General features: G+C 31.1%; 1 long non-coding RNA gene and 1 other non-coding gene across 3 annotated transcripts; both read right to left on the bottom strand.

Annotated features, from left to right (window-relative positions):
* Positions 1–3178: 3178 nt before the first annotated feature.
* Positions 3179–5344, bottom strand: LOC106794988 (uncharacterized). Of its 2 annotated transcripts, XR_005886618.1 has the most exons (4): positions 4979–5344; positions 4772–4902; positions 3797–4065; positions 3179–3498 (listed from the first exon to the last, which is right to left on the bottom strand). It is a non-coding gene; the product is annotated as an uncharacterized lncRNA (long non-coding RNA). The 2 variants fall into 2 exon arrangements; XR_005886617.1 differs by having other exon boundaries at positions 4772–5344.
* A 1293-nt stretch (positions 5345–6637) lies between these two features.
* LOC112998245 (small nucleolar RNA R64/Z200 family) lies at positions 6638–6730 on the bottom strand. The gene has a single exon (XR_003263284.1). It is a non-coding gene; the product is annotated as a small nucleolar RNA R64/Z200 family (small nucleolar RNA).
* Positions 6731–20485: the final 13755 nt, after the last annotated feature.

Here is a 20485-nt window from a genome sequence, read left to right on the forward strand (position 1 = left end):
AATACTACAAGTGTGTTACTCAAGTCCTTGAAATGTTATTTTCACTCTTAGGCTTTTGTTCTTAGCAGAGGATGTGAAGAACTTAGATTTCAGTGCCACCAAGATGTTTATTCAAACAATATATAGATGAATCATTCATCTCATTCTAAGCTTAAAAGTCTCACTTGTTGCCCTTGGACACGATGATATAGTTTCACCATTAAGATAAATCCATTGTGAAGAGTGAATAGATGAAATCACAAAAGAACTTTTGTCTCGATAAATAAATCCTGCATGGTTATTTTAACACTTTAGCCATTGATAAATTTCTTACTATGCTAACGAAACAAGTTTTATTAAATTAAAATTAAAAAATGTATAAAATAATATATATATATATATATATATATATATATATATATATATATATATATATATATATAAAGATAAACATTAGTCCATTTATAAAAAAGAAATAGGAAAATTTTCATTTAATTTACAGAGATGAAAAATTTACTTTAAATTATATTAATATCTATATTAACACGATAAAAATAGTTTTTTGTTATAATAATTTTATGGTTTTCTCTTTTTCTGACTTAAATAATTTATTTTATTTGATTTGATATAGAAATTTTGTAAAATTATATCACAAATAATATCATAAATACTTATAAGTAAATGTTGAGCCAAACACTAAAACTTCTTTAAAAAAACTTCTTTTTTTAAAGATAAAATAACAAAAAAAGAAAAATATTTTTTAGAAAAATTAATATTTATGGTTGTACTCTCAATTATTTCATCCAACTTTTAATTTAAAGAATTTTTAAAGTAAAAAAATAATAAATAATAAATAAGTTCTACTTAATTTTTTATATTAACTTAAGTAACTTTTAAGAAGAAGAAAAAAAAATTGGGTCAAACGGTATCTTAGTATTGAATATGGAAGGAGCTATAGATGCAAGTTGATGTTTAACAAGGATAGGTCAAATTCACACGAATGAAAACAACTATATAAAGATGTTCAGTTTAAGGGAGAGAATGACATTCTCTTTGTCTTTGAAAGGGAGAATGAACACTATCCACAAGTTAATGAGATTTAAATGACTATATTTGGACATGTTACTTACTTTGTTTAGGTTTTCACGTGCTTGATATATATATATATATATATATATATATATATATATATATATATTAACTTTAATAACTATTAATAATAATGTTTTGTGAAGAATACTTTATGGTCAACTTTGGATTTAATTATATCGATATATAATATACATGATATTACCTTTTATTATTTGATGAAATTTATATAATAATTATTTATATTATATTTAGAAATTTGTAACTAAAAATTGCTGTCAAAACTTTGAATAGATATAAGTAATATGATGAATTTTATGTTAATGTATTGAAAAATTCCTATTATCTTCAATGTTTTATCAATATATTCATAATTTATATATTGGTATCGGTTTTTTAGTTTGATCAAACTTAATATAAAACACATTAGAGATTATAATCATAATATAATAAGTCTAAATCTATTCTGCACATGTTAAGATAATAGTATAAGGCTTGTAGGAAAGTCTACAAGTGTTGTATATAAGATAAAATAGTGTCTAACGATTTTTCACAAAGTGGTGACGAAGGGTATAACTTGTACAAATCTTTTCATTTTCCAATTCGAAATGATCTATTTGTTCGTGGAGCTATTTACTCGATCGCAGACATTTATGGAACACCTCTAACAGTTTATAATTTATTTTTTTATAATTTTTTATAATGGAATTGATGAGACAATTTGAAAATGGTAATTCGGTAATTACTGATTTATAACATTTACTTGACAAATATACAAACACAATTTGTTTGCTCTCCAAAAAATACAAGTTTCTTCTCGGAAATCTCCTATCACACTACACCAAAGTTCTCATGTTGTCCGTTGCCCCATCAAAATAACACTGCATAACAGTTGTGCTAATATTTAATGGTGACATTTAATTTTAAAAATCATGAAAACAGTATGATTTTAAAGGGGCAGCATGAGAAGGGACAGTAGAGAAGTCAAATCCTCTTAAATGAACGTTGTCTATCGATATATTATTATTTTTAACAACGATGTTTTGCTTCATTTACATTTTTTTCAAACCTGTAAACACATAATAATAATAATAATTCAACTTATCCACTACTAAAATATATACAAAAACTATCAATCAAAGCGATAGTGCTATTTAATGTAATTTTTTTATTATATATATATGTGTCCACATGTCTTATGATTTAAAATTTAACCGTGTTATGGTGTCAATATCATGTCTAGTGTCGAAATTCGTACTTCATTGATGCTTGTGACTATTAAATCAGAAAATCGGAGGAGGAGATCAGAGTTACTATAAAAATTTCTCTCCTAATACTATGTCTAAGTTTATATCCAATTTTCCAAGGTGATATGACATGTTGCAAAAAATTTGTTACAATAAGCTCTATTTTATGCTGACCCATTTGATTACTATCTAACCCCCTAAGATACTGCATGATAAGTTTTCTATTGGAGAAATGATGCCTCGGAAAGCTTCTCCGACTATACTAGCATAAATTTATTACCAAAATTCAGGTAGCATGTTGTTTATAGACATCGCTGGGTAGGTTTTTATTACTTTTAATTGCAAGTTTGTGACCATTTACAAATAAACAAAGTGTTCATTATTCCTAATTAAATTAATGAATTGACGTAGAATGTTAAATACGATTTCAAAAATAGTTAATAGTATATATCATACAAAATCATATTAAGAAACACAGGTGATCCTTGTACACTAAAGTACTAGTACTAGGTTAAAAATTAATTAGAACAGGATCAATCAAATACTGGGTGAAGCTTATTTTTTATAATTTAGGTTACAAAGTGCATAGAATAAAACCAATTAAAAGGACACTAAATAATTAAACATGTAGAATTTCATAATGACCTCCAAACATATTACTTAGAACAAAATGATTGAGCAGCAGACAACAAGTCATAGCAATAATATTTTGCTTGAGTCATTCACCATTTTCATGCAACACATTTTCTATTAATCTCCTATGTTATGCTTCACACTTTAACACAAAATTTCACTTATGAAGACCCAAAATTTCCCATTTTCTAATCAAATAGATCTTCCTTGTTATTCACATTTGAATAATATAATGGCAAGTCTCATGTATATATATAAAACTAAATTTCCACTTAGCCAATCCAATTCCTTTACCTTCTCCCATTACACAACTCGGAGAACCAAAAATGACATCTCTAGCATGAAAGTGAGATTCTCTGGAGAATGAGTTATTTCAATCTTACACACTGAAGGCTACATGGGAAATTTTAGACCAATAAAAACAATATGAACAGAATAGGTTTCCAAAAAGGTCATTAACTAATGTTCAGCCCACTAACTTAACTGGTGATTCTCCAATTTCCCAGCATGCATTATTTGTTGAAATACCCTCCTTTATCTAAGAAATCTCCTGTACAGCAGACACAATATCAGGAATTTTGCCAATAATAAGGAACCATACTCCATCGTTTCTTAACCGTAAAAATAAGTTTCCATTAAGGTACAAACTCAAATATGAAATATAAAAATGTTATAAATCAAGCCTAGGTTCTTGTCCAATTGAGTATCACAGTCTGTCACAGAGTTCTAAATCACGGCCAAACCTTTGTACAAACAGAATAAACCAATGATTAACTAAACATCAAACAGATTATATCATGTGCCATAAGCAATCCAAGGAACACTTTCTTTTAAAATGTATATTTTACCTTAAAAGATGAAAGTGGTCTCTACCAAAATTGAGGCACACGGTTCTAATGACATTGAAATCCTTCATGCCCATACCAGCATTGCATAACATTTTTCCCTCTTCACGAAAGAAGTATCCCTTGTCGAGCAAGCACTTCATGAGTTGGACCCACTCGGGCCAAGGATGAGCAAGCTCGAGTATTGGCTGCTGCACCGAGTGCAAGACTACGAGTTGTGTTCGGCTTGGGAGCAAGACTGTGAGGTCACTAAACATAGAGCTTATACACCGCTTTTTGTCCAAACAATATATAAACTCAGTATTAGGGACATTAGACCTCACTCATTCAAACAAGCGGCGTATATTACCTCCGTGTTTTATATATACAGCATTTTTGGAAACGCATTATATTCTACGCTATATATTAAAAATTTAGGCATTGCTTCAATAGAATTCAATTCATTAAAATACACACCCAGTATAAATTTTTTTTACATCCTATAATCATAAAATGCAGTGTTTAATTAACTTTCACATGCAGAACTGCAGAAACCAAAATCAAAAGCTAAAACAATAATAAATGATTTCAATTGCAACACATCTACAGAAATGAAAAAATTGAGATTGCAAAGAATATATATAGCAACGATTCTCATGCAAGATAAAATCTACACTCACATTAAGAAGAATAACAATACTTCGAAAAAAAGCAGAAAACCAGAGCCATTAACACGCAAAATTCTCTACTGCAACAAAATTTTCTAGAAATTCAAAAACAGACAAATAATCTGCATTTGAAGATCAGAAATTGGCAATTGTTATCAGTCATTGTGATTCCCAAACACGGAGCAATGAAAAACTCATCATGTCTCTCAACTTATAGATGAATTCGCAAAAATTCATAATGAGAGAAATAAGGCACAAGGCAATTTCAAAAAGAAAAAATAAACTATCAGAGACTTAATCACAGGATAAATACCAAATGAAGTAATCCAACCTTATTGTTGCTTAAGTTCAAGCAGTGCTGAAACTGATTCTTTGTCAACCTTATTGTTGCTTAAATCAAGCAGGGGCTGAAACTGATTCTTTGCCAGTTATCAACTTTTGACAGACGGTTGCTCACTGTGCCTGCAGCAATATTACCAACAAGATCTTAAATTGCCTACTTTAATAAGATACAAGAGATGATGGTTTAACATCTTACTCATAATATTAATAGTGAGACTCTTGTAACCGACTTAGCTTTTAGCTCTGTGTTCTACCAAGCACCGAAGAAATTTTATGTTCCCAGTTTATTCATATCTGCTTTTTTCAATAATAAATTAGCATCTAATAGACTAGAAGCACATTAAACAATTAAGTAAAACTCGCAAAAACATAACTTAATAATAACCTACGAATGACTGGAAAGTAATATAATCAATGAATCACAGTGGATACATAAAAGAAACAGTAAAAAATAGGTCTATAGCATGAAACTCCCTATTCAATTTAAATAACAAAATTTAACAAAACACATGGATGGAAATGTTACTCTCATGGCCAGTCCCATATGATAAATGCGGCAACACCACTCCACAAGGCAATGGAATATGAGACTGCTCTAGCGGAGACCGTGATAATTTTTATTTGTTAATATCAAAACCCTCCTCCTTTGTCCGGGCTTGGGACCGGCTATGAGAACATAGGCAGAGTTAAAAACTTTTTTTTACAAGGGTTTGTCTAACTGATCCCAAGTAAAAATCGGGTTAAACCACCCCATTTCTAATGACCAATAAAATTTAGATATTTTTTTATATTTTGAATTCTATCATTAATGTTATGACTATTACAATGTATATCATCTTTAATTTCTCTTTCATATCATTTATTTAGTTTCATATCATTTATGTATAAAATCAAAACTTTATAGTTGTTACTTAAAAGTTGATAATAAAAATTATAGTAAAATACATAAATATATTTAAACAAATTATAAAATATTAAAATTTTAATAATTATTTTTAATTAATTATAAAAATCTACATAAAAAGTTTTCCTTTATTTTAACTTTAGAAAAATTTTAAGTTTAATTTCTTTTAATTGATTGAAATATGTAAAATTAACTTTTGGTAACTAGCTGTCATTTTACATATAGATAGTACCAACAATCAGATTGTAATGTCAAATGTAAAATGAGAACTATTTTATGTATTTCGCTAAATTGAAAAAATTAAAATTCATTTTTCCAAAGTTAAAATAACTGAAAACTATATTCCAAAAGTTTTTTTCATGATAGATATTTACCTAGAGTGAATAAAGAATAGATTTTTATAATTAATTAAAAATACTAATTATTAAGATTTTAATATTTTATAATTTTTTTACATATATTTATGTATTTTAGTATAATTTTAAGTATTAACTTTTAATTCATTATTATAAAATTTTAATTTTATACACAAATGATATGAAGAAAAAATAATAAATGAGATGAAAAAAATAATAATAAATTATATGAAAGAGAAACTAATGACAATGCATCAAAGGTGATAGCCATATGTTCAAATTATAAAAGAATGGCCAAAAATCTATTGATCATTAAAGATAAGGTAGTAATTCAAACCCTTTTCTGAATAACAGAATTCTCAATAAATAAATTATAATTCTGCTTAACAGAATCATCAATAAATTATGAACAAATAAATTATAAGTTATCATTAACAGCAGAATCAAAAATAAATAAATTATAAATTCGGTTAAATAACAGCATTATAAATAAATAAATAAATTATGAATTCTGCTGAGTAACAAAATCATCAATAAATAAAGTATAAATTACAAATTCTGCTCAGCAACAGAATTATAAATAAATAAATTAAAAATTCTGCTGAGTAACAGAATTTTCATTCTTCATCGATTTGAAAATTTCTGAAGTCTGACATGGAATTTATTTCTGAAATTAACACTGCAGAAAATATAAAAAAACATAATCAAAACCTAAAAAGATTAGCTCAAGATTTCAATTTCTATAGGAAAATACCTAAATAAACAACAAAATCAAGAAATTCACAAGAAATATTATAATTAAATATTAAGAAACAAAAACAAGAATCCAAGGAAAGCACATGGGCGTATACTGCAAATAAAAATTCAGAGAGGAAACACAACGAAAAGATGAAGAAATTCAGAATATAAAAATAAAAATATTATATTTATCATGATGATTCAGAAAAACAGACCAGCGTAAGAATCATCATGTCTATTCACCGATGGAATTAAATTGAATAGGTAATTTCAAGAACAAGAAATGGAATGAAGTAATGAGAGGCAGGTGATTAGGGTTTAGCATAAAATAAAGAAAAACGATTGAATAAAAAACAGATAATAGGAGAAATGCTAACCTGTGTATTATGAGTGAATTGGAGAGAGGGAGTGAGTTGGGGCGGAAATGAAATGGAGGTGCAGTTGAGAATGTGAATGTGTATTTTATAACACGAGCGAGGAGTGAAATATAGAGATGAACGGCTGGAGATTGGGGTCAGAGATATGGATCGGACGGTGGGGAGAGGCGCATAGGAATCACTGCTTCACTTAATAAATCACTTTTATTCAACAGTTTTTGTTATTCAACATAGTATATATTTTATATAAAACTTACTCGTGTTAAGATCATTTATTTCACAGATTTTTTTCAGGTTTATTTAACATTTTTTGTTATTTAATGTAGTATATATTTTATATAAAACATGATGAAAAAAATGACTAATTCACTTAAAGATAATAGAAAAGAAGAAAATATGATTTCAAAAAGTGTAACAGAAAAAGAACCTAATAGAATCTAACAATGACAAAGAAGAAAATCTAATTTCTAAAAAAATAAGAAAGAAATAAAGAACCTGACCGAATCGAACAACTGAAATCTGACGTTGATGAACGATAGACAGAGTCACTCGTAACATGTATTTTTATAAGAAGACTCTGTCGAATGGTAAAATATATAGATTGAACAATAACAAGAAACCCTGTAACAATAATAATTTCTAATTAATTAAAATATAAATAAAATCTTAAATTATATACATAATAAATTATAAAGAATAATAATTAATTAAAATATTATTTAAACCCGACCCAATCCTATATTAGGCCACCAAGTTCAATAAATAACTTACTTACATAAAAAAGAAGACATTTGCTATTTGCACATTCTTTGCGAAACCATTGCCCTTTTATTTTTATTACCAATTATATCCTTTTAAATCCTATTTTTACTCTCTATATTTGTTACTTTTTAAATCCTATATTTTATCCAATCTTTATTATAAACGATGAACCTCTGTATTCATTATTTTTTAAAACTTTTTTTATGTATTATTGAATTTTTCATAAAATTTACGTGATACTATATATTTCCTCCATGTGATATTACATTTCAATGAACACTTTATCTATTATATGGTGTACATAATACTCCTTTGTACACAATAAAAAATGTGTGAGAATAATCACAAATCAAAGTTGTTGATAGACATTAGTTGTCTTCTCACATTTTGCGTATTGAGAATTTTAGATATAGGTATTAGTCTTTTAATATCTAACGTCAAAATAAGTTTACAACCCACCATTAGTGATTATTCTAGCTCTTAAAGGAAAGAATGTTCGATGACAGTCAAAAATTAGTTTTCAAAACAACATATATCAATTCCAAAAAGCAGTTTTATGGAACTTTGTTTTAAATGTGCTAAAACATAGCTTTAAAATTACTTTTTAGAACTTATATATGGTTTTCAAGAAAATAAATTCCATAATTATGTGTATTTTATTAAAACATAGTCCGAAAAATTACTTTATGGAATTGATGTATGTTGTTTTAAAAAGTATAGTGCAAAATTATGTTTTAAGAAATAAAAGGATATAAATATAATGGGGTATGCTAACATACCAAATTATTTGGACAAAAAACTTAACTACTTATTTCATGATAATAAATTTATTTACGGATAATAAGGTAATTTAATGTGTATATTTTAAAACTCATTTATTTCTCTCTCCCACTCATTCTTAAAATTAAAAAAAATATTTAGGGAGAGCAAAGAGAATGAGCGCCACTAAATATATTTACCATATGAGATGCAAAACAAAAGGAAAGACAATGAAATGACTTTGAAAATCGACATTAGCAAAGCATTTGATAGAGTCCAATGAGGTTATCTTCTACGGGTGATGGATAAAATTAGATTTCACATGAAATAAGCAGGTTGGATGAAGCTTTGTTTGAAAATTGTAAACTACCAAGTCAAAATAAATGGGGACCATGTAGGACCAATCTCACCTAAAAGAGGACTAAGATAGGGTGACTCATTGTCACCTTACCTTTTCATTTTGTGCACGGAGGGATTCTCCTCTCTCCTTATAAAAGTTGAGTGTAGGGGAGATATTCATGGTATAAAGGTGTACAGAGGAACACTTGTTCTCTCACACCTTTTATTTGGTGGCAATTGTTTTCTATTTTGCATGACATCAGAGAAAGAAACAACTAGACCAACTCAAATCCTTGATACCTATGAAAGGGCTTCTGGTCAAATGATCAATTTAGACAAGTCATATATTTTTTTCAGCACCAACACTCAACAATCTTTGAGGCAAACAATCATGTTTGGTTTCGGTGTCTCTACAATCATAGGGTTTGGAAAATACTTGGGCCTCTCGTTTGTCAATGGCAGAACAAAGAAAGAAATTTTCAATTATGTAGAGGATCGAATTTGGAAATGCATCAATCACTGATCGGGGAAGTATCTTTCCAAAGCTGGTAAGAAAGTTCTAATTAAATCTTGTGCTCAAGCAATCCCTTCATTAAAACATGAGTATCTATTTGCTTCCAACAACTCTAAAGGATGAGATTCAAAGGATGTTGAATTCAATTTGTTGACGATCGAAAGGTGCATCAACAAGAGGAATAAACTTTTAGCTCAATTTGGACAAGCTTTCCATAAAGAAGGAGTTTGGAGGTATGAGGTTTCGTAATCTCCATGGATTCAACCTAGCAAGGTAGGGAAGCAGGATTGGAATTTCATTAATAACCCAAATACTACAAATTCTAAAACTCTCAAAGCTAAATATTTTTCAAATATTCGATACTTGGATGCCAAACTAAGGCATAAACCAAGCTATGCATCGCATAGTATTTTTGCTTCACATATATTGGTCAAGGATGGTATTCTGTGGAGAATTGATGGTAGCTCCATCAATATTTGGAGCCAACCTTGGGTGCAAGCATCAACAAGCTCATATATCACTTCATCTACCCCGCTCGGCCTTGAGGATCTTAAAGTCAGTCCACTCATCAAACACCAACAACAATGTTGGCATCAAGTTGTGATACGACAAATTTCTAATGACAATGACCAGAGAAATGTTGCTTCCCACCCCCTGTTGAACAGTGAAGTCGATGATAAAATCATATGGAGATTAACTGCAAATGGTGAGTACAACATCAAATCAAGTTACCACAATGTCATGGAAACAATGATGCAATCCTACCCTGCAAGGGCATTGGATAGAAGACTCCAAGAAGATTGGGCCAGAGATGCAAGAGAAGGCCCTAGGGTTCTCATGAACCTTAGGGTAGATTTCGGGCCCATCGGCTAAGTATGAGCCCGCTTATCTTTGTACATATTATATTAATGTTTCATTATTTTTTGGCCTTATATTTAGGGCCCCATAATATAGGTAAGGTACCCTAGAAATGTAGGATTTTTCAGCCCTTGTAATTTAGGGCACCTAGACAAGTTTTTGTATTAAGGGTAGTTTTGTAATTTCACATGCATTAAGTGAATATTTGATGTGTGTGTTGGAAAATAAATTTAATTGAATTGGAAGAAGCCCAATCCAATTAAATTTTAGAGGGGGAGATGAGCATTTGCTTGCTACACCCTATTGTCACATCATATAGTCACACTTTGTACATGTCCTTCATGCTTTACATGCATCATGACACCTAAGCACACTTAGTGGAGAATCTTGGACTTGATCTTGAATTAGTGGGCTGAACCATAACTAAAATTCACTAATCATAATTAGTGAAATTTTGGCTCCACAAATTCAATTTCAAATCCAAGTGAAATTTGAATAGAAATTCAAATTTCCCTCCAATTTTGTGTGACACTTAGGCTATAAATAGAAGTCATGTGTGTGCATTTTTTTCAACTTTGATCATTTAAAAATTAAACTTTAGATTTCAGAGCTCTTTTAGAACACAAAATTTCGTGCTCTTCTCTTCCTCTCGCTTCATTCATCTCTTTCTTCCTCCAAGCTCTTGTCCATGGCCTCCTATGGTAGTGAGCTTCTTCTAGACTCATCTTCTCCTTGAAGTGGCGTCTCCTCTCTCTCTTCATTCTCCATTCCACTTCCATTTATCTTCCAAGAAGCAAAGGAATCCATTGATGAAGAAGATCCTAGGCCTACAAGCTCCAATGGAGCTTACATCATGAAAGCTATGGAAACTCACAAGCAAGGAAACAAAGAGACAAACAATAACCAAAGACAAAAAAAAATGAAATGAAAGCTAAACCAATAGAGCTTTAACAAGACAAATTTTCAAGGATTAATCAACAATTAAAGCAATGAAAAGCACACAAAAGCAAGCTACGACTCAAAGAGAAACCTAGAATGGCTCTAGAGTAGAGTAGAAAAACTAAAAAAAAAAAGACTCAAGAAACTTCTAGTTTTGACACTTGTTTTCACAATAATTTTCAATTGAAATTTCAGAACTAGGATTGGTATAAAATAGGCACCAATTATAGAACAAATTTTGAGCCAAAACAACAAGCACACTTCCCTTTCACTTTTTTTTTTCCTGGACACTGATTTTTCAGCCAACTTGTGTTATTTTTCTTATTTTTTCCTTTAATCCAAATCGATTGGTTCTTTTTTTGTAATTTTTTCACAGATGTCTAGAAAATTAAGTAAAAATTTCAGCTCACAACACGTAGTGATCAATTCTCAGTAATTTATACAAGTTCGTTTATTCAAGCTGCCAGCACTAGCAATTTCAACCTAGAAATCAAAAGTAGTGTTTATGTTGCTTAAGACTTGGATAGTTACAATTTGTGTTTGCTTATGCTCAATTATCTTAAATAACACAATTCAAGAGAGCTTAAGACTTATTTTGATTCACAAATTCAGCCACAACTCAGCATCACAACTTAACTTCATCATAGGCATCATGTAGGAAACTTAGAAAACAAAAAAACAGAGTTCAACAACAAGACTACTTCTAGGAATTGATTTAGAACATGTTATGAACTAAATAACATGCATGAATTAGACTCAAAATTGAAAAGATAGGCTAAGAATGACAAGAATACATGAACAAATGTTTCTAGGATTCAATCAACAAAATAAAAATTCAACACAAACTTAGAACATAATGTGACAATTACTATGACTAAACATGACTCAAAGACAACATGTATTAAGTGATTTACACTTAGATTTTTGTTTTTTTTTCTAATCAATATTTTGGAAGAAAATTTAGATCTAAGTTTCAGCACAAGAATATTATGAATGAAAAATGATAGAACCTAAAATCAACACAAAAACATGATTCATGAGTAGATCTACAAAATGTGAACGATAGAAATGCAAGAACAAGTATAGATCTAAGATTTAATCAGTTTATTTTTTTTAATCTACTCTAAACAACACCAAACCACAAGACAATGGGGGATATACATAGAGAATAAGATGAAGAACATGGAATTAAAGAGAATTCACTGAACAAACAAAAAGATAGAGGAAGCAAAAGAACATCACCTAGATGAAGATGCTCTTGATACCATATGATGTAAGCTCCATTGGAGCTTGTAGGCCTAGGATCTTCTTTATCAATGGATTCCTTTGCTTCCTGGATGATGAATGACAACAGAATGGAGAAGGAAGAGAGAGAGGAGATGACACTTCAAGGAGAAGATGAGTCTAGAAGAAGTTTACCACCATAAGAGGTCATGGATAAGAGCTTGGAGGAAAAAAAAGATGAACGAAGGGGGAGGAAGAGAAGAGCACAAAATTTTATGCTCTAAAAGAGCTCTGAAATCTGAAGTTTGATTTTCAAATGATCAAAGTTGAAAAAAATGCACACACATGACCTCTATTTATAGCCAAATTTGAATTTCTATTCAAATTTCACTTGGATTTGAAATTGAATTTTGGAACCAAAATTTCACTAATTATGATTAGTGAATTTTAGTTATGGTTCAGCCCACTAATCCAAGATCAAGTCCAAGATTCTCCACTAAGTGTGCTTAGGTGTCATGAGGCATGTAAAGCATGAAGGACATGCACAAAGTGTGACTATATGATGTGACAATGGGGTGTAGCAAGCAAATGCTCACCTCCCCCTCTAAAATTTAATTGGATTGGACTTCTCCCAATTCAATTAAATTTATTTTCCAACACACACACCAAATATTCACTTAATGCATGTAAAATTACAAAACTACCCCTAATACAAAAACTTGTCTAGGGGCCCCTAAAAAATCAAAGGGGCTAAAAAAATCCCTTCATTTTCTAGGGGTACCTTCCCATATTTTACGGAACCCTAAATCAAAGCCAAAGAATAATAAACATAATCTAAATGTACAAAGATAAGCGGGCTCATACTTAGCCCCAGGGCCCGAAATCTACCCTAAGGCTCGTGAGAATCCTAGGGCCTTCTCTTGCATCTCTGGCCCAATCTTCTTAAGGTCTTCTATCCAATGCCCTTGCGGGGTAGGATTGCATCAAACAATAATCCAAAATAACCACTAAAAGGTAGCTAGAAATTGGAACCTCGTCATGAAATTACAAGTTCTACCCAAGGTAAAGCATTTTCTTTTTGTGTGTTCTTAGAAACTTCCCTCTTACTCGTGTTAGGCTTCAGACCAAGGAAGTCATATGCTCTTCTGCTTGTTCTTAATGTTATGGCAATTTTGATAACAACTTCCATATTTTCTTCAGCTGTTAACATGTCCAAAACACGTGGGAAGTTAATTGAACCAGAATTCTACTAGGTTGGACTTGCAAGTGAGCTAACCTTCAAGCTTTGGGAAACTAGTAATTCCAATCTCCAATCAAGAATTGCTATGGTTTTGTGGTATATTTGGAAAAGACAAACGAAAAACTTTGGAATGAGGTAGATACTACTCCAAACATCTCAATCTCTCTCACTATGAAATTCCTCCATGAATGAAGTCATGCTTAGAAGACCTCTCAACCACCAAGAGCAATTCAGACAATTGATGCATACACACGATAGACAAAACCACAAATGAAGTACCGAAAGATCAATATAGATGCAACATTTTTCATTAATGAGAACAAAGTTGGTATTGGTCATTGTTTACACAGTGAGGAAGGAACATTTTTTAAGGCAAAAACTATGCATGATTCAGGAAGACCACAAGCAAAGGAAGCGAAAGCATGGGCCTTGCTCCATGCTATAAAATAGGCACAAGAGTTAAAAATCTCATAGGTTATTTTTTGGATTGATTGTAAGGCATTGGTTGATAATCTGCAAGCAAATCAACATGGTACTTCTGAATACCACATCATACTTCTTGAATGTAGAGCAGGGATGGTAGTTATTCCAAACCTAATGGTGAGTTTTTCTGGGAGACAAGCAAACAAAGTAACTCACCCCTTGCAAGGGCTTCTCGGTTTAATGCTCGAATCCATGAGTATGATTGTATTTCAAATTATATCTTGACTTTGATTCTTAATGAAACGAAATAATCTTGCTTCTCTTAAAAAAAATATCTGCATGTTTGAATCCATAATGAGTTTATGATGTGCATACTGAATTTGCATTAATGCCATGCTCAAAGCTCATAAGTTTCAACTTGTGAGTGTCATTTGATGTGATTTTCTTAAATACGTTTGTTTTCAAACATTTCTAAATATGCACTTGGTAGCCTTAAAAATGACCATCAAGCCCATAAACAAGATGGGCTAAACTGAGGCTCCAAACTCAAAATTAAGATTGTACTCAAAATAGTAACATGCAATTTTATTTAGTAATTGAATAAACCAAATAAAATTAATCTTCATTACCTTTTCAAATTCATCCATACAATAACAAAAATAGTAAATGCTTCTATTTGCTTGCTTTTTCTAAATTTTTCTATGACTAGTAAGTTTTTTTTGCATTCGAGAATTGACTATATAGCTTGATTGACTTTGGGGCTTTGTTAGTTTAACAACTTTGTTGTAGCAAACAATAGGCCTTTGGGCCTTTTTCTGTTGAAAAGGAAGTAGATTTTACAATTTCTAGAGCGATTCAATAATTGGATAACTACAAAGAATTTAATTTTAGGACAATATACAATTTCCTTAATATAAGGAGTGTTTAGTAGGGTTAAAATAGGCCAAGCAGACAATTAGGTGGCTTGCAGCCTAGCTGGGCCTGACTTCTCTTATAGTTCTTCATCTCAATCTCCTCAAAATAATGAGGTTGCAACTACTATTGACATTGCTTTTAAGTCAAATTCTGATATTGTTGTTCAGTCAGCTTCTGTTGTTGTGTCTCTTCAGTCTCTTGACACTACAGATACATCTCTATTAATAGTTGACGATAATACTGCTCATTCTCCTAATACCACCGATCTTTCATCTTCTTACACTTCTTCTTTTTCTCTTTCTCCTTCTTGACCTCTGATCTTCTGACACTTTTTCTTCAGCTTTTGCAAACTAGATCCAAATCAGGTAATTATTTAGCTGCGAATCCTTTACTTCTTCTAACTCATTGAACCAAAGAATGTGAAACATACCTTGACTTCTCGAAACTGGTTGTTAGTTATGCAACTATAATATGAAGCATTGATGAAGAATAATACTTAGGATCTAATACCTCTTCCATCTAACAAGAAGGCTATTAGCTGTAAGTGGGTATTTAGGGTGAAAGAAAATGAAAATGGTTCAATAAATAAGTATAACTGGTTGCCAATGGATTCAATCAAGTGAAAACGGTTTGATTTCAGAAACCTTTTCTCTACTAGTAAAACCAGTTACTTTTAATACAGGTCTATAGTGGATACTTTTCAATGCTTGACCATCACTAGACCAAAGACCAGTTACTCTATGAACCAGGTTTGTTATTTTACGGTCAATCCCCTAGAGTCACACTGAACTGTAATAAAAAGAATCTTAATGTACTTGAAAGGAATAGTTTTGCATGGTCTTCATCTTAAGCCATTGTTTTGGGTCAGTCTTACTTTGTTTGGGCCCTTAGTGGTGTGGAGTAGGGATGTCAACGGGGTGAGGTGGGGCGGGGGTGGGGAGTACTTTGATGCTCCCTGTTCTTGCCCCCCCAGCTTCCCCGCGTCGCTGTAGGGTCCATATTTTTGACAAAAAATATTAATTTTAAATTCTAATGCAAATAAGTTTAAAAAACACTTACGAAAGTCTCACCAACATAATATTCAAATTCAAAAATCCATATGCAGTTAAACTCAAATACACAAACATGGAAAACAAATTTAACTTGAAATAATATAAACATAATGTTCAATAATAATACAAAGAGTTCGAACTACAAATATTATTTTGTAATATTTTGAACAACCAACAAGTCTTAAGTTCTCTCGTTCATCAACGAAGTAAAACATATGGATCTATTCCTCGTCTGTGGGGCCCCGAACAGGACAGTCCCTTTGAGGATCCTCGTTTATGGTACAAATTAATACCTCTATTGCATAGTGGGTATCAAATGTTGATCACATAAGGTAAATTTCAGGTGTTGCCATATGTTTAGGTCTAGTCTTATATATTGGTGGTCCCGGAAGCAGTAAGTGGTTGGAAGTATAGAGGAAAATTATCATTTTTTTATTAGAAAAAATAATATTATATATTAGGCAAGTTACAGTACAAGTCGTATTGTGATTTTTACAATAACCAATGAAGTCTCCTATGTGGAGGTTTGGTTCCTTAATAAAAACTAATCATGAAGGATTAATGACCAAAACTCTATGTATATATTGGTGATCCCTACTTGTGGAGCTATTTTCCACTAATTAAAAAACCTTTCTCTGATATAGCTTGACCATTGATGAAAAGGATTGTCAAATTCTTTTTCCAGGTTCCTCAACCAGCTCTAGCAAAAACAAATGCCATCATCTAGTATCTTACTGGTGTTGGGGCTATTGTTTGATAATATGATTATGTTTCTATGGATCCATATACTCCAAGTTAGTTCCACCCCCCAAATTAACCATCTCTGTGACTTGATACCAAGATGTGTATTGCAGACTGAGTGCTGCATGAAATTCTGCCTTGGGTGTTGCAAAAAAGGTCCCACCATGTTAATCCAAGACAAGGATTCCCACAAGATCTGCCTAATTTTATGACAGCTGAAAAACAAAGGCCTTGCATCCTTCTCCTTTTTTGTAGATAATGGACAAAGTGTATCTTTTATGACTATATTTCTTCGCGTCAAGTACAATTTAGTGGGTAGTCTATTCTTCATTAATCTCCAAACAAAAAATGATACCTTGTTTGGTATTTTTAGCTTCCATATGGCTTGAAAAATTCCATCTGTGTTATCATCTTTTGAGTTCATGTTCAGTAATTGGTATGCACTTCTAGCTGTGTATTTTCCAGTGGTATCATTTGACCAAACCCATTTATTTGGTTGCTGGAGATTTATATTAATAGCATGTATTTCCTCCAAAAAATTAGCCTCCATACTTATTTCAGTCTCGAAAAGTAGCCTCCTCCACTGTGGACACCATTCTTATTTCCCTTCTGAATTGTCTCCCATATGCAAAATGTATTGCTTTTGTTGTTTCTAGTTCAGGTATAGTCTAGGACACTTTGCCTTTAAATGGATCCCATCAGTCGTCCATCCATCTTCCTAAAATCTTGCTTTTGAACCATACCCTACATTCCATCTTATGTCCTGTTGGAATCAGCTTTCCTCCCCTGAATTGTGGCTCACCTTTTTCAAGTCATACCACCATTTGGAGACTACTTGGGGTGAATTATTGCCATCCAAGCTCCGCCAACCTCCATATTTAGAGTCCAACACTCTAGCCTAGAGTTCTCATTGGAGGTGAAATAGATCTCACTTCCACTTTCCCAGGAGAGCCTGATAGAATGTGGTCAAGTCTTTAATTCCCAAGCCTCCTTTTTCTTTTGATAGAGATGTTGTATACCAGCTCACCCAAGCAATTTTGTGGCTATCCATGTCTCCACCCCATAATAACATGCTTTGTAGTGTGACTAGCTTGTGTACCACCTTTGGAATCCTGAAAAAAGAAATAAAATAGATCAGGATTGAGTTTAGGGTTAACTTTATCAAAGTCACCTTGCCCCCAAATGATAATGACTTTTATTTCCACTTTGCTAATCTACTCTCACATTTTTTAACTATGGGTTCCCGAGTCACACAACTTTTTGGGTTTGCCCCGATGGGGATACCCAAATAGGTAAACGGTACAACTAGTAAGCTACAATTGAGTTACAAGGCAGCCTCATTCAACCATTGGGCAGATTTTCCAACCGCCCCAAACTAACTTTCTGCTTAGTTGATTTTTGGGCTTGATACCATCTCAAAACTCCTCAGTATTGCCTTGAAAACCTTCACGTTTTGCATGGATGTTTCACCGAAGAAAATGGTGTCATATGCATACTACAAGATGCAGATTTCTATTTCATCTTTTCCCACCATTAACTATTTTACTTGTTTACTTTTAGTGCTTCTCTCATTAAACCCATTAAGCCCTCAGCCACAATATTAAATAAGAGAAGGGCTAATGGATCCCTTCCGCCACAATGTTATCGTAGTTTGGCACAAAGTACTACAGAACTATCCTGGATTCATACCTTGTAGAATGAATTGCAAGTTCCCTTCAATACACCCATTATATTATATGACAACCAAAATGTTGTTTCTCTTGCCCACAAACCTATCCTTCACGCAAGAACAAAGCATATGGATATTGATGTTTTCTTCGTTCGGGAGAAAGTTCTAACCAAGTAAATGGTTGTTCACCATGTTCCTGCACTAAATCAATGGGCAAATGCTCTCACAAAGCAACTTTCTCCAAGCAAATTTATTTTTCTAAGAGTCAAATTCAAAGTGCTTGAGACTTTGTTAAAGTCTCACCCACATTTATTTTGAGGGAAGGGGGTATTAGAATATTGTACAGAGAGTTACAATATCCAATTCCACTCTCTTAAGTTAGTAGTTAGGAGGTTAGTTATAGTTAGTTTGTATGTTAGTTATTGACAACTATTGACGGTCGTCATAACTAACCACCTAACTCTATAAATATAGAATTGAAACACAAAAATTAGTATCCTTATAATATTTTCTCTTTGCTTTGTAGTTTTATTTTCTTTATTTTTCCTTTTCTATGATCTATTAGAACTCTAATCGCATGAAAGAAATTAAATAAAAAATAAAGTACACTCAAAAATGATAATAGTTATTTGATGTGACAAGAGAGACATAAACACACAGGAAAGGTGTCAATGGGGTGTCTAAAATATTTGGGTGCCCAAGTATCACTATAGGATTTAATAGAAGATATTATAGTTTCCTATATTAGATGAATGAGAGATTTGATTTACTTTGTTTTAAAATAAGATTTTTGTCATTATTAGTTATTATTTGTTTCCTTTATTATTCCTTAAATCAAGGAACAAACTTTATTGTAACATTGCTATATAAGCAGTACTAATAAAATATGAAAGTCTCCCTAATTGTTAACTACCCATACTTGGTGGCAAAGCTCAATTGTTATCTTTTCATTCTGAGCTTAAAAGTCTCACATGCTACCCTTTGACATGATGATATAGTTCCATCACCAAGATAAATCCATTGTGAAGAGTGAATTGATGAAATCACGAAGGAACTTTTGTCTCGACATTTAAATCCTGCATGGTTATTTTAACACTTTTGCCATTGATAAATTTCTTACTATGCTAACGAAACAATTTTTATTAAATTAAAATTAAAAAAATGTATAAAATAATATATATATATATATATATATATATATATATATATATATATATATATATATATATATATATATATATATATATATATATATATATATATATATATATATATATATATATATATATATATATATATATATATATATATATATATATATATATATATATATATATATATATATATATATATATATATATATATATATATATATATATATATATATATATATATATATATATATATATATATATATATATATATATATATATAAATATATATAATTAATTAAAAATATATATATATATTTATAAATATATATATATAGATAGAGAGAGAGATAGATATAAATATATACAGATATAGACATAGACAGAAAGAGTAAAAGAGACACAGAGAGAGAGAGACATAGAGAGATAGAGAGAGAGAGAGAGAGAGAGATATATATAGAGAGAGATAGAGAGAGAGAGATAGAGAGAGAGAGAGAGAGAGAGAGAGAGAGAGAGAGACCCATTACCCATATGAGGAACCCCTTCACCAACTAATAAGAGCAAGGCGTAACAGAATCAAACCCAAATGAATGAAGAGTTGTTAGACTTACTAACTTACTTGAAGAGAGAATGGATGAAGGTTCAATTTTCTCCCATCTAGATTCTAATAAAAATTAATAATTAATATTGATTAATACAAAAAAATAACAAGTGATGATCTATTACAAGAGTTTGTTGTGTA

This window comes from Glycine max, chromosome 10 (assembly GCF_000004515.6).
Source record: "Glycine max cultivar Williams 82 chromosome 10, Glycine_max_v4.0, whole genome shotgun sequence".
Lineage (NCBI taxonomy): Eukaryota > Viridiplantae > Streptophyta > Magnoliopsida > Fabales > Fabaceae > Glycine > Glycine max.